The sequence below is a fragment of the Pseudogymnoascus destructans genome (genome assembly GCF_001641265.1).
Source record: "Pseudogymnoascus destructans isolate 20631-21 unplaced genomic scaffold scaffold_26, whole genome shotgun sequence".
NCBI classification, from domain to species: Eukaryota; Fungi; Ascomycota; class Leotiomycetes; order Thelebolales; family Thelebolaceae; genus Pseudogymnoascus; species Pseudogymnoascus destructans.
The window spans coordinates 448,359-463,263 of record NW_020167545.1 but is presented as its reverse complement, the minus strand read 5'-3'; positions in this window follow the sequence as shown (position 1 = coordinate 463,263).

Here is a 14,905-nt window from a genome sequence, read left to right as displayed (position 1 = left end):
ACGGACCAAAATCAAGTCCTGTGTCCTGGAGTCGAAAAAACCATCATTATGGCGACCCTACAGAAGGCGGGGGTGGTCCTCACAAGCCCTAGAGACTGGGACGAGTGGATAGAGACTATCAAAACTGCTTCAATGAAGGCAGGAGTATGGGGGTATATCGATCCATCAATCGAGGACCCTCCTACACTCCTACAGCCCGTTCGACCTATTCCTGAGTTCGTACGGAGTGCCACGCAAGCTGGTGGTGGTGTTACTGCTCAAACAAGACCTGGAGTGTCAACAAGAGCTTCAGGTAGCCAGACCATCCAACCTTCAGTAGAAGGCCAACAGCAATTAACGCCAATTACGTACGCATCTCTTACAGAAGATCGGAAGGAACAGCTTCGAAACCTACAAGCTGATTTCCAATATGAGCGCAAGGTGTGGGAAAAGCAGGAGGAAGCAATTCAGGGGCTTCGCTCTAAGATCCAAGAAACCATCAAACGCGACTTCCTACCCTATACCTACAATTGCGATACTCCGTACGATATGCTTAGAAAGCTACGAGACCGATTTGCACCTACTCAAAGAGCTAGAATCGGAGAATGGAGACTAGAATGGCAAAAGGCTGCGAAAATGCAAAGAGGCAAGGACCTTGAAGACTGGCTCCTAAACTGGGAGAATCTATACACTCAAGGCCGTACGCTACAGGCAACAGAGGTTATCGACCCTCACGACGCTATCTATACCTTCCTTGATGCAATAGGACCTTGCGAATTCCGAGGACCATGGAAACACAAGCTAGAGAAGCAGACAAAGTCGTACGAATTTGAGGAGGTCCTACGACAGTATAGAACCAACCGTAGGCAAGAGAGATTCACCCAGAAACCTAGGGGGGAACATGGAGTTTTCGCACTACAAAAGGATGACAATAGCGACCTACAGCCAATGCTCCAAGGCCGTACGAACAACCTACAACAAGGTCAGCAAGGTCAGAGAGGCAGAAAACAGAAAAATCAGGCTCGACTAGACTGCCCTTGCGGAACAACACACAAGTGGCGGGACTGCCTCTATGTGATGAAGTCAAAGCATACGAGGCAATGGCGCCCAAATAAAGAGATTGAAGCTAAAGTAGAGGCCTATATAAGTGACAAACCAGGATTCCAGTACGTTATCCAAAAGGCAGAACAGAACAATTTCAACAACCCGAATGGAGTACAATCCCGTACGAATACAGATCCACCTATGTCTTTCACTACAGTCCTCCAAGTCTCCCAAGGACTAAAGCTGAAAACCTCAGCCTATGAGCTCTCTAAAAGCATAATTCTCAACTCTGGAGCTACAATTCACGTCTGCAACGACCGTACGAGGTTCTACAATATCCAAGAATGTCAAGATAATAGCTACCTCTTAGCTGGAGACCAAAGGGTGAAGATTGAAGCATTTGGGTCTGTAGATATTACAGTCCAAAACGGGGAGGATAAGAAGTCTCCACGGACTATCACCCTTACAGATACAGCTCTCGTTTCATCCTTCCACACTTCAGTCGCTTCTCTTAGACATCCAAAAGGGAGTTCATTGGAATACCGCTGCACAAGGACTTACGTACGGAGATCAACCGTTCTGCAACACTCCAATGCTTCATGGACAATGGGTTCTTGAATACATCAAAAATGAGCCTACCCGAGCTGTTTATAGCACTCAGGATCAACAGGACAACGTTGTCCTATCTTCGTATGGACCTCGTAAGGACCTAAAAGGCACTGCAAAGGAATGGCATAACTGCATGGGACACCTAAACCAAAACGCCATTAGAAAACTCCAAGAGAAGACCGCTGGAGTTATCGTCACAGACCTAGACTCGTACGATACTCAGTGCGAAGTATGCCGACTTACGCATGCTACAAGGCAGATTTCTAGAAGATCTACACCACGCTCAAAAGTGCCATATGAGAAGGTCCACCTTAACCTAATCCAAATGCCAGAGGCGTACGATGGCAGCACACAAGCCTTACACTTCCTATGTGATAATTGCCGCATGAACCACGTCTATACTATTAAGGATAAAACACAAGGAACGCTCCTACAGACGATTAAGGACTTTGTGAGCTACGTACGGAGAAGATGGGGGTTCCAAATCCGCATATTCCACCTAGATGGTGAAGCCTCACTTGGAAATGAATGGGAGGGTTGGATTAAGGACGAAGGATATGAAATCCACATCTCTCCACCCTATACAGCAGAGCCGAATGGAGGAATAGAGAGGTCAGGCCGTACGATAATCACACGATCACGCGCACTTAAAGAATCAGCCAACTTACCAGAAGGAATGTGGCCTGAGATTTTCAAAACAGCAGGGTACCTCATAAACCGCTCACCATCGTCAGTCATAAACGATGAAACCCCGTACGGACTTCTACTCCAGTCCTTACCTACAGAGAGCCAAAAGCCAGAGCTACTTAAGCCATTACTCTCTCATATTCGCGCTTATGGCTGTAGAGCCTATGCCCTTATTCTAAACAAGCCAAAGCTTGAGAGGATACAGAGGAACGCCCAAATAGGCTACCTAGTTGGCTATAACTCTACAAACATATTCCGCATTTGGGTTCCGCAACTTAAAAGGGTTATAGTTACAAGAGACGTTACCTTTGATGAGACAAAGGCTTATGACCCTTCGTACGAGGCTCAGCTTGTCCAAACAGAGCTCGAAAAGACAGTTCAGGTCATTGAAATACCAGATATTCAAGATCAAGAAGATGAGGAGTTTGAGGGGGAACAACAGCCTCAGAACGGGACAACAATTCCGTACGAATCAGAGGCAACAAACACCTCCTCTCCTCAAGAAGAGCCGCCTACTCAGAAGGACCACGGAGCTACAGAGCTACAGGAACAACTTCAAACGCCTGAAATGACACCGGAACGCCCTGAGGACACTGTACGAAGACACGACATCTACCTAGCTACAATAGCGATACCAGAAGCAAAGCTAAGCTTACACCAAGCTTTCCTAGTAGGAACGGAGTTCAATCGACAGAGCATACACCGTACGGACCTACCAGCTGCTCCAAAGTTCTGGAATCAACTCCAAACTCATCCACATCAAATAGGATTCCAAGCTGCAGCTGCAAAGGAAATAGGAGACCTTCGAAAGCAAGGAACGTTCACATCTGTCAACGACAGCTCCGTACGGAACTTTGTGATACCCCTTATGTGGGTTTTCACATACAAATTCAATGACAATGGCTACCTTCTTAAATATAAGGCTAGACTTGTTGTAAGAGGTGACCTACAACGCTATTCTATCCATGATGAGATGTACGCAGCTACGCTTGCTTCGAAAACCTTCCGAGCCTTAATGGCAATCACAGCCTACTTTGATTTGGATACACAACAATTAGATGCTATAAACGCATTCACAAACAGCCGTATTGACGAGGAGGTCTACGTACGGTGTGCAGACGGCTACCAGGAGCAAGGAAAATGCTGCAAACTTAACAGGGCACTCTATGGACTTTGAAGGTCCCCCTTACTCTGGTTTCGAGACTTCTCAGAGACACTCAAGGCTCTAGGCCTCGTACAGGTCCCAGAAGCACAGTGCCTCTTTGTATCTTCAAAGATTATTGTCTTCTTCTATGTTGACGATATTTGCATCCTTAGCCATCCTAGCCACAAAATGGAGGCAACAGAGTTCCGTACGAGACTGATGGAAGCGTATGAGTTTCGAGAAATAGGAGAACTTCAATGGTTCTTAGGCATAAGAATTGTGAGGGACCGCACCCAGAAAACCCTATGGCTGTGCCAGGACTCCTATATCGACAAGATCACAACTACGTACGGAGTAGCCTCTATTCGATCCACCCGAACGCCAATGGTTACAGACAACCTAACCCAATTTGACGGCCAGGCAGATAAGCAACAAATCCATCTTTACCAACAGAAAGTAGGATCAGCAAACTACGCAGCAGTCGTAACGAGACCTGATATAGCCCGTACGACACAGAAACTATCTGAATTTCTCATCAATCCAGGCCCAGACCACATGGCTGCAGTCGACAGACTTCTACTCTACCTTAAGGATACTAAGACCCTAGCTCTTCAGTTTGGACCTAATATTCAAGAGGCTCGCTTTCAATGCTCTAGTGACGCTTCGTACGCAGACTGCGAATCAACAAGAAAGAGCACAGAGGGTTATTGGTTTATCTTATTTGGAGGGGCAATAGACTGGCGCTGCTCAAAGCAGAAGACTGTGTCAACCTCTACAACAGAGGCAGAGCTTCTAGCTTTGTCCCACAGTGCGAAACAGCTCTATTGGTGGCAGCATTTCTTCAACACAATCAAACTCGATCTAAACGAGCAATACTCACTTAATTGTGATAATTTGCAGACCGTACGGATCTTACTTAAGGAGTCTCCAAAGCTAGTTACAAAGCTGAAGCATATTGACGTCCACTCACATTGGTTAAGACAGGAGGTTGAGCATCGGAACCTCAATATCAAATGGATAGCTACGTACGAAATGCCAGCAGATGGATTCACCAAAGCCCTACCACACCAGAAGCATAAGGAGTTCATTAAGCATCTTAACCTAGTGGACATTAAGCACCTCCTTTAGGAGTGTGCTACTATGAAAACAACTCCGTACGAAGCATTGGCAACCTTCTAAACTCGGACAGCAGCCCTCTAGATCGCTATCAACTAGCTAGATCTACAAATCTATTTCAGTCGGCAGGTATTAGGACAACTCGAGTACTCGAAGCTATATAGCTCCATACGAAGCTAGTACTCTCCAAATCAGCAGCCCCTATTACCATACGCTACGTCTTACTACGCATTCTTATTTCATAAAATCGTCAAGTTTCTCATGAAGATATTTCGAAGGGAAACCTTCTAACACTCATTTTTGCACAAGTAGTACTCCGTACGATACAGATACTACACTATGCACCAATATTTCACAGTCATTTTTCGAAATTTTAATTCCATTTCAAAAAAAAGGGGGAAGAAAGATGAAAACAGGAGAAATCCCTGACTTTTACTATACAAAAACAGGAGAATCACCCATTTTCCCACACTCACAACTACGTACGGACCTGTCACATTAAAATTGCAGAGAAATCCACTGTCATTTAGGCCTCATTCACAACCGAGAGCACCAGAACACTGAGAGCACTAGAAGTGAGGCGTACGGAGATTACCCACGAAGCTGAGCAGCAGCTTCTTCATCAATAGCTTTCTGTCGGGCGAAGGCACGGGTGCCAGATCTTTTCCCAGCTTTGGGAGATGGCGGAGGTGGTGGCGTGGCAGGTCTCCAAGTTTTCTTGTGGCCTACTATGTGTTAGTGTCGTACGCAGCATAGGAATCAACAGAAAGGTACAAACTTACTCAAGGAACAAGCAGCTGACTTGTGCTTCATTGCACAGTTACCACAGGCTCCTTCCTGCAGCTCGCCATAGTGACGGCAGGCAGAGAAGAAGGGACGAGCCCGAGCACTGCCCCAATCGTGTACACACTGGTCACAGCCAGCATCCATGTCTCCTACAGCCTGGATGTACCAAGCCGTTGTCTGTTGTGGGTGGTCAGACTCCACCACACCAGCAACACCGTACGGACGGGCCAATTCCACGCCAACCACAATTGGGGGTAGGGATGGTATTTTGACCCTCTCATACTCCGGCAAGTCATCATGGAGGTCAGCCCTGATCTCAACCAGAGCCATGTCTTGAGGCTTGATTTCACCAATAACAGTCATTGTGAGTCACGTACGGAGCTGTGCGAGAGTGGAAAGTTGGTGCTTGGTAGTGGCGGGGGTGGAGGTAGAAAAAGGTTGTTGGCCCAGAACTCCAAATTCAGACCCATACGGATTTGCCTGTGAGCCTTCCTACTTAGTATGCGGTACTGGGATACATGGGGGGGTGTGTTGTAATATGTCACATGATCTCAGCACCACTTCCCCGCAATTTCAGGCAGCAATAGATAGACAGGAATACACACGCATATTACTCAACAGAAGGCTCGTTTCCACCGAGTTTTGGAGATATAGTATAGGGTAACGACGAGCTTCCATGTAAATTAACGTCTTATATAGTAATACACGTCTACTATGTCTACTACGTCTACGTCGGCAACTTTTTTTAAAAAATGGGGTCGCCATAGGTGAGGGAAAATTTGAGTTTTGGAGAAATCACTTGCGCATTGCGCATCGTATTTTTTCACCTGTGAATTCGGCAAACTAGTGAAAAATCACCTGCGCATGCGCAGGTGATTCCTCGTTTCCAACGAGAATTTTGATATATAGCCTATATAAATATCATTTTTCGGAAGTAAATTGCTCTATATAGCCTATAGTCTACTATATACTAGAAGGTATGCCACCACTGTACACTTCTATTATTGTTTTCTCGCCATAAACGAGCAATATCAATGTCCTTCTTCATAAGTACTGCTCTTTTCCCTCGTGCCCCACGATGCATATAAGTAATGTAAGTCATGGCGTAACGCGGGGGATGGCGTAACGTGGGGAATTTACCCCGCCGACTTCTGATAACTGTGAATAACTCAACAATGGTTCGCTGTAAAAGCCTGGGTGTTGCTGAGCGTGAAACTTTAATAGCCCAGGCAGTATTAGACGTCCAATCTAAGAAGTATAAGAGTGCATATCATGCTGAGAAAGTTCTGGGGCTGCCGAAGAGTTCAGTGACGCGACGCGTCAATGGAGGTTTGACACGCTCCCAAGCCCGCCAGAAACAGCAGAATTTATCAGGCGCGCAAGAACAGATACTTCTAAAGTGGATTAAAAACCTAACAATCAGCGGTTATTCTCCAGGGCATCGGTTGTTGAAGGAAATAGCTGAAGAACTCCGGTCGCACTGGTCACTCAATTTTGACGACGCGACGCCAAACTTACTTCTACCCCAACCACGATTTTCCCTCAGTCACGACTGGGTACCACGATTCATACAACGACATCCCCATCTACAGGTCGCTATTGGGCGACGGATCGAAACTGTACGCATGGACGGTGCAACAAAACCAGTGCTTACGGCATGGTTTAACGCATACACCAAGGTGGTTCAAGAGTTTGGAATCACGCAAGAGAACACATATAACATGGATGAATCCAGATTTTCGATTGGGACAATGGAATCTACTCGAATTATACTTGATTCAACGCTTCGTACGAAGCATCAAGCGCATCCTGGCCGTCAGGAATGGGTTTCGATGGTCGAGTGCATCTGCGCAGACGGAACCATCCTCCCACCCCTCGGGATCTTTAAGGGCAAGAATGTTCTCCAATCATGGATTCCGCCCGCAGTCATCGACCAGTGGTTCTTCTCTGCGAATACAAAAGGCTGGACAAGCAACCTCCATGGGTTGGAGTGGTTAAAACGCATCTTCGAGCCAACAACATGTACAAAAGCAGATGGTCAGCACCGGCTTCTTATATGTGATGGCCATGACTCACACATTAGCGGGAGTTTCATTGCGCATTGCATGCAGAACCATATTGTATTACTGATACTTCCCCCTCATACATCGCACTTACTACAACCACTGGATGTTGCGATATTTGGCCCGCTAAAAAAGCGTCTGACAGCAGCGCTCTCCCCACTCAACCAAGCGCAACTTGCGCGCATACAGAAGTATGAATGGATGGAGGCATACATCCAGGCACGGCTTGATGTATGCAACCATCAGAACATTGAGTCAGCATACCGTGGCGCTGGCTTGTTTCCTTTTAATCCCCAGCGAGCATTGCGTACGCTGCTCAATGCTGAACCATCAGTCAAGGCTGACTGTAATGATGGCTGCACCAGATGTGAGAATCTAGCCACCCAAGGAAGGGATGATTTTACTAAGACAACACACTGTCTTAGGAAACAGAGCCAAAGGGTTGTAGCTTAGACTATTCCACAACGCAGCAATCAGGTGTGTGATGTAGTGAAGTGGTTCAGACAAGTTGCAACAAATGTTGAGTCTTGTCATACTGACATTCGTTGCACTCAGTTTGCTATCAAACTCAAGAGCAAACTTAGAAATCTCCTCCTCAAACCTACAAGTCACCATACATATCTTGGCTTATCACACCAACAACAGAAGCAATACTACTCAATGATTGCTGCAAACTCTTCTACTACATCTGTTTATGCTACATACATCACGGCATATCATTTGGACACTCATTGAACAAGTTATTAAGAAAATCTCCTCCTTAAGGGGGTGGGCCAATACTACCACATGGCATATCTCTACCAACTAGAGGCCTAGGAACATGAACGATAGCTCTAGAAGCTTCTACAACCCTCTATGATTCATTACACGTCATCGCTCCTTAGTTACCCACAAGATTGGTTAAGTTATGACATAATTTGTCTATAGGTACTCTGACCTTGGACCTCCTTTTCACTTCCTATAGGCTAGGAACCCAAGAGATGGTTCTATGGGATTCTCTTACGTTCACTACATGATTAGCAAGCTAGTTGTGGGTCGCACTTGATTTCTAATACATTTACCAAGCCTGGTTAGTCATGGAAAGTCATGGAAAATGAGAGAACTACACTCCTTTGGCATAAATAGGATTGCCCTTTCCTTAAGAAAGGGCAAGCAGACAATACAGTAAATCGACTAGCACATACTTCTACGTCTTTTCCAAGCTTCCAAGCATTGATCTTGTTATTATCTGTTTTTGAAAAGTCAGTGAGGTGCTAACCTCTGACTTACCCCTGAGTTCTCAGACTCAACATTTGTTGCAACTTGTCTAAACCACTTCACCACATCATACACCTGATTGCTGCATTGTGGAAGAGTCTAAGCTACAACCCTTTGGCTCTGTTTCCTAAGACAGTGTGTTGTCTTAGTAAATTCATCCCTTCCTTGGGTGGCTAGATTCTCATATCTGGTGCACCCACCATTACACCTTGTCTGCTTCAAGCTTCAACTATTTCTATAGCAGCACTTCGATACTACAATGGAGGACGACCAAGCTCCTACAACTACTGCTGAACAGCAGATGCAACAACTGTTTGCCTTTATACAAACTATAGCAAACAAACTTGAGAATTTGGAAAACACCTTTCAAGCCAACACTTCAGCAACACAATCTTCAACTCAGACACATCATACAGAGCTTCCCACAGCTCCTCTGGATATTTCGAGTACCCCAGGTGCACTTCCTAAAGTGCAAACACCAGATTTATACCATGGAGACAGGAGGAAGTTGAAGGGATTTCTTATGCAACTGGACATCTACTTCACCCTCAGGCCTCATCAGTTCACCTCAGACATTCAGAAGATCTATTTCGCTGCCAGCTACCTCCGTGGATCTGCATTCAACTTCTTTGAGCCATATCTTAGAAGACTTAGTGGCAACAACCAAAATACCACTACACCTTTGATTACCTCTTATGACCAGTTTCAAGAGGAACTTACCAGGACCTTTGGAGACATCAACGAAACTGCTACAGCAGAAAGAGAGCTACAGAAGCTATGTCAAAAGACCTCTGCTGCTCAGTATACAACAGAATTTAGGAGAATCACTTCTCACTTGACTTGGAATGAAGAAGCCTTAGTCTTCACTTACTACCAAGGGCTCAGGAGCTCTATTAAGGATGAACTCAGCAAAGAAGAACGCCCTACAACACTTCAAACGCTTATAGAGAAAGCTGTCAGACTTGATGATAGGCTTTTTGAAAGAAGAAAGGAGAAGAACCAAGACTGGCATCCAACAAGAAATTTCAACAATTACACCTCTACACCAACTGCTAAGGACTCAGCACCTGAACCTATGGACTTAGACGCCTCTATAAAGAGATCTACAGCAAATCCAGCACCTCAGCCTACAGGATACCCTCAAAAACTGAAAAGGGGTAAACTTACCCCTCAAGAAAGTGTAATGGTGGGTGCACCAGATATGAGAATCTAGCCACCCAAGGAAGGGATGAATTTACTAAGACAACACACTGTCTTAGGAAACAGAGCCAAAGGGTTGTAGCTTAGACTATTCCACAACGCAGCAATCAGGTGTATGATGTGGTGAAGTGGGTTAGACAAGTTGCAACAAATGTTGAGTCTGGGAACTCAGGGGTAAGTCAGAGGTTAGCACCTCACTGACTTTTCAAAAACAGAGAATAACAAGATCAATGCTTGGAAGCTTGGAAAAGACGTAGAAGTATGTGCTAGTCGATTTACTGTATTGCCTGCTTGCCCTTTCTTAAGGAAAGGGCAATCCTATTTATGCCAAAGGAGTGTAGTTCTCTTATTTTCCATGACTTTCCATGACTAACCAGGCTTGGTAAATGTATTAGAAATCAAGTGCGACCCACAACTAGCTTGCTAATCATGTAGTGAACGTAAGAGAATCCCATAGAACCATCTCTTGGGTTCCTAGCCTATAGGAAGTGAAAAGGAGGTCCAAGGTCAGAGTACCTATAGACAAATTATGTCATAACTTAACCAATCTTGTGGGTAACTAAGGAGCGATGACGTGTAATGAATCATAGAGGGTTGTAGAAGCTTCTAGAGCTATCGTTCATGTTCCTAGGCCTCTAGTTGGTAGAGATATGCCATGTGGTAGTATTGACCCACCCCCTTAAGGAGGAGATTTTCTTAATAACTTGTTCAATGAGTGTCCAAATGATATGCCGTGATGTATGTAGCATAAACAGATGTAGTAGAAGAGTTTGCAGCAATCATTGAGTAGTATTGCTTCTGTTGTTGGTGTGATAAGCCAAGATATGTATGGTGACTTGTAGGTTTGAGGAGGAGATTTCTAAGTTTGCTCTTGAGTTTGATAGCAAACTGAGTGCAACGAATGTCAGTATGACAGAAAGAAAACACAGAATGGACAACAACCTTTGTTTATACTGTGGCAAAGGGGGACACAGAATTCAGGAGTGCTATTCAGCACGGGGGAGTGCTGATTCAAAACATATAGCAGCCTCAGACACAGTCACAACTGCTATTCCTGAAAAACTTGAAAAATCCCAAGCAGGCAATACAGTAAATCGACTATCACATACTTCCCCGTCTTTTACAAGCTTCCAAGCATTCATCTTATTACTCCTTGTTTCTGAAAAGTCAGTGAGGTGCTAACCTCTGACTTACCCCTGAGTTCTCAAACTCAACATTTGTTGCAACTTGTCTAAACCACTTCACCACATCATACACCTGATTGCTGCGTTGTGGAATAGTCTAAGCTACAACCCTTTGGCTCTGTTTCCTAAGACAGTGTGTTGTCTTAGTAAATTCATCCCTTCCTTGGGTGGCTAGATTCTCATATCTGGTGCACCCACCATTACATGTTGGTTAAGTTATGACATAATTTGTCTATAGGGGTACTCTGACCTTGGACCTCCTTTCACTTCTTATAGGCTAGGAACCTAGGAGATGGTTCTATGGGATTCTCTTACATCGACTACAGTTACCAAGCCTGGTTAGTCATGGAAAGTCTTGGAAAATGAGAGAACTACACTCCTTTAGCATAAATAGGATTGCCCTTTCCTTAAGAAAGGGCAAGCAGACAATACAGTAAATCGACTATCACATACTTCCACGTCTTTTCCAAGCTTCCATGCATTAATCTTGTTACTCCTTGTTTCTGAAAAGTCAGTGAGGTGCTAACCTCTGACTTATCCCTGAGTCCTCAGACTCAACATTTGTTACAACTTGTCTAAACCACTCCACTACATCATACACCTGATTGCTGCAATGTGGAATGGTCTAAGCTACGACCCTTTGGCTCTGTTTTCTAAGACAGTGTGTTGTCTTAGTAAAATCATCCCTTCCTTGGGTGGCTAGATTCTCACATCTGGGGCACCCACCATTACAACTAGCTAGGATATATATGTATTATGTAATGGTGGGTGCACCAGATGTGAGAATCTAGCCACCCAAGGAAGGGATGATTTTACTAAGACAACACACTGTCTTAGGAAACAGAGCCAAAGGGTTGTAGCTTAGACTATTCCACAACGCAGCAATCAGGTGTGTGATGTAGTGAAGTGGTTCAGACAAGTTGCAACAAATGTTGAGTCTGGGAACTCAGGGGTAAGTCAGAGGTTAACACCTCACTGACTTTTCAGAAACAAGGAGTAACAAGATGAATGCTTGGAAGCTTGGAAAAGACGTGGAAGTATGTGATAGTCGATTTACTGTATTGTCTGCTTGCCCTTTCTTAAGGAAAGGGCAATCCTATTTATGCTAAAGGAGTGTAGTTCTCTCATTTTCTAAGACTTTCCATGACTTACCAGGCTTGGTAACTGTAGTCGACGTAAGAGAATCCCATAGAACCATCTCTTAGGTTCGTAGCCTATAGGAAGTAAAAGGAGGTCCAAGGTCAGAGTACCCCTATAGACAAATTATGTCATAGACAAATTATGTCATAGACAAATTATGTCATAACTTAACCAATCTTGTGGGTAACTAAAGATCGATGACATGTAATGAATCATAGAGGTTCGTAGGAGCTTTTAGAGCTATCGTTCATGCTCCTAGGCCTCTAGTTGGTAGAGATATGTCATGTGGTAGTATGAGTGATGTCATGTAATGAATCATAGAGGGTTGTAGAGATATGCTATGTGGTAATATCGGCGCAGTAACTAAGGAGCGATGACGTGTAATGAATCATAGATGGTTGTAGCAATCGTTGAGTAGTATTGCTCTTGTTGTTGGTGTGATAAGCCAAAATATGTATAGTGACTTGTAGGTTTGAGGAGGAGATTTCCAAGTTTGCTCTTGAGTTTGATAGCAAACTGAGTGCAACGAATGTCAGTATGACATATTACTCAACTCTATCCAACCCTCTACCTGTCATATTCTTTGCTACTACCTGTACTTTCGATTGGAACGCTTTGTTAGGTAGGCCTGTGTAAAGCCTGCTAAAGAAGAGATATCATTGTAGTCTAGCCTTGCTTTAATTCAGCTTAGCCTTCCTATAGTTCCTAGATCTGATGATTGACTTGCTAGAACTGCAAGGTAATTACAGGATTATTAATGTTCCTGTTCTCACTTTCCTGCTGCCCTCCCTACCCTGTTGCATTACTCTGCCTATACTGATCCTTACCATACTTATAAATGACTCAAAGGCAGATAATACTAGTCAGCAGCCTGTGTATTCAATCGCCCTTTAAGGAGCAATTGAGTCTAAGATGGTGACAAAGTTCAGAGCCGTCTACGAAGGCGTCTTCCTTGACTACTTAACTAGCCACAAGGAGCTGAAGTTCCTTGTAGTACTAGCATTGGTGTTAGTATTAGGGTTGGTGTTTTTAGGGGATTGTTGAGTCTATAGAGTGAACACTCTTAGCGCTGTTCTCACTTTGCCTTTCTTCTACAGAATCATCTAGTATATCCTCGTCATTAGGATTGTTAAAGCTAAGCGCTCTGTGCTCTCTAGCTAATGGATCTATTACGACTTTAAGGATAAGTCTGCTATGCTTTGCAGTAAGAGCAACAGATAACAAGTCTTGAGTATTAATGTAACGCTAACTTCTAAACGATAGAAGACACAGAGGTTTCTTGCGGAAGGTTGACTTGACAGAGGAGGCAGGGGATTAGACACAAAGGCTTTCCAAGTAACACGTTACAGTATTGTAAAGAATACTATATGAGTTGAGCACGAAGCTCCTATCTAAGGAAATACTATCTACTTATATAGTGATGCCGTGCCAAAGGGATATCCATGGATAACATGGATAACATAATATCCAAGATATCCAATGTTATCCATCACATAACATTCCGTTCCGTGGATAACATGGATAACATAATATCCATGATATCCAATGTTATCCATCACGTGAGGTTGCAGCCATAAGTGCTAGCCATAGCACTAGCACTTAGCCGTAACACATATAGACAACCACGACCGGATGAATCAAAAACAGAACAAGCTATGATCGCTGTGGAACAACTCAAATCGTTCCATGAACAACTTGCGGCAGACATCCCATTCTTAAATGAACGATCTGCTGCGTATGCAAACAAGAAGCGCAGTATGGAACCTGCCTTCAAGGAGGGGGATAAAGTATATCTACTCCTGAAACACATCAAAACGAAACGACCAAGTACGGAGTTGGACTTCAAGAAATTGGGACCATTCAAAATATTGAACAAAGTCAGCTCAGTTAATTACAGACTGCAGCTACCCAAGAAGTCTAGACTACATCCGGTATTTCATGTCTCACTATTGGAACCAGCAAGAGGAAACACCCCGATTGCGACCGATACAGAACTCCAACCAGAAAATGAGATCATTAAATATGAAGTCGAAGCGATCCTAGACAGATGGTTAGTAGGACGCAAAGAAGAGTTTTTGATCAAATGGAAAGGTTATGAACCTACAGACAATTCATGGGAAACGGTAGGAAACCTTAGCTGTCCAGAGCTGCTGGAGGCATTTCACCGTTGACACCCCAACATTCAAAGAAGCCAGGAGACAGGACTGCGAAGAAGTCTTGGTCAGGGGCTACGCCCTCAGAGACAGTAGTGGGAGGGGTGTGCAAGAGTCCCTTTGGCCTCTGCCTCCCTACGCTCCTTTTTCTCCGCTTCATCTAGCTCATCCATGGTTTTTAGACCACGACGAAGCATGCCCTTAGCACGGGAACGAAACAAGCGCTGTTGTTGACGAAGTTGAAGGATCTTGGCCATCGCTGCCTTACCTAACTAAATATCTAATGCGCAGGCGGCACAACTCATAAAGTCGATCAACAAACACAAAGATCTTAGCTTTGATCTGCGGAGCGGCCCTGGGAAAGTCCCCGGGAATCGATGGACTACACTCAGAGTTCTACAAAGCTCTACTCCTACGCACCAACGATACCGAGCCTCTTATCCTAACTCACCTACATGGACTCTTTAACACCATTCTCAACGATGGCGGAATCACTAAGCACTGGACCGATGGAGTTCTCACCCTTCTATATAAAGACAAAGG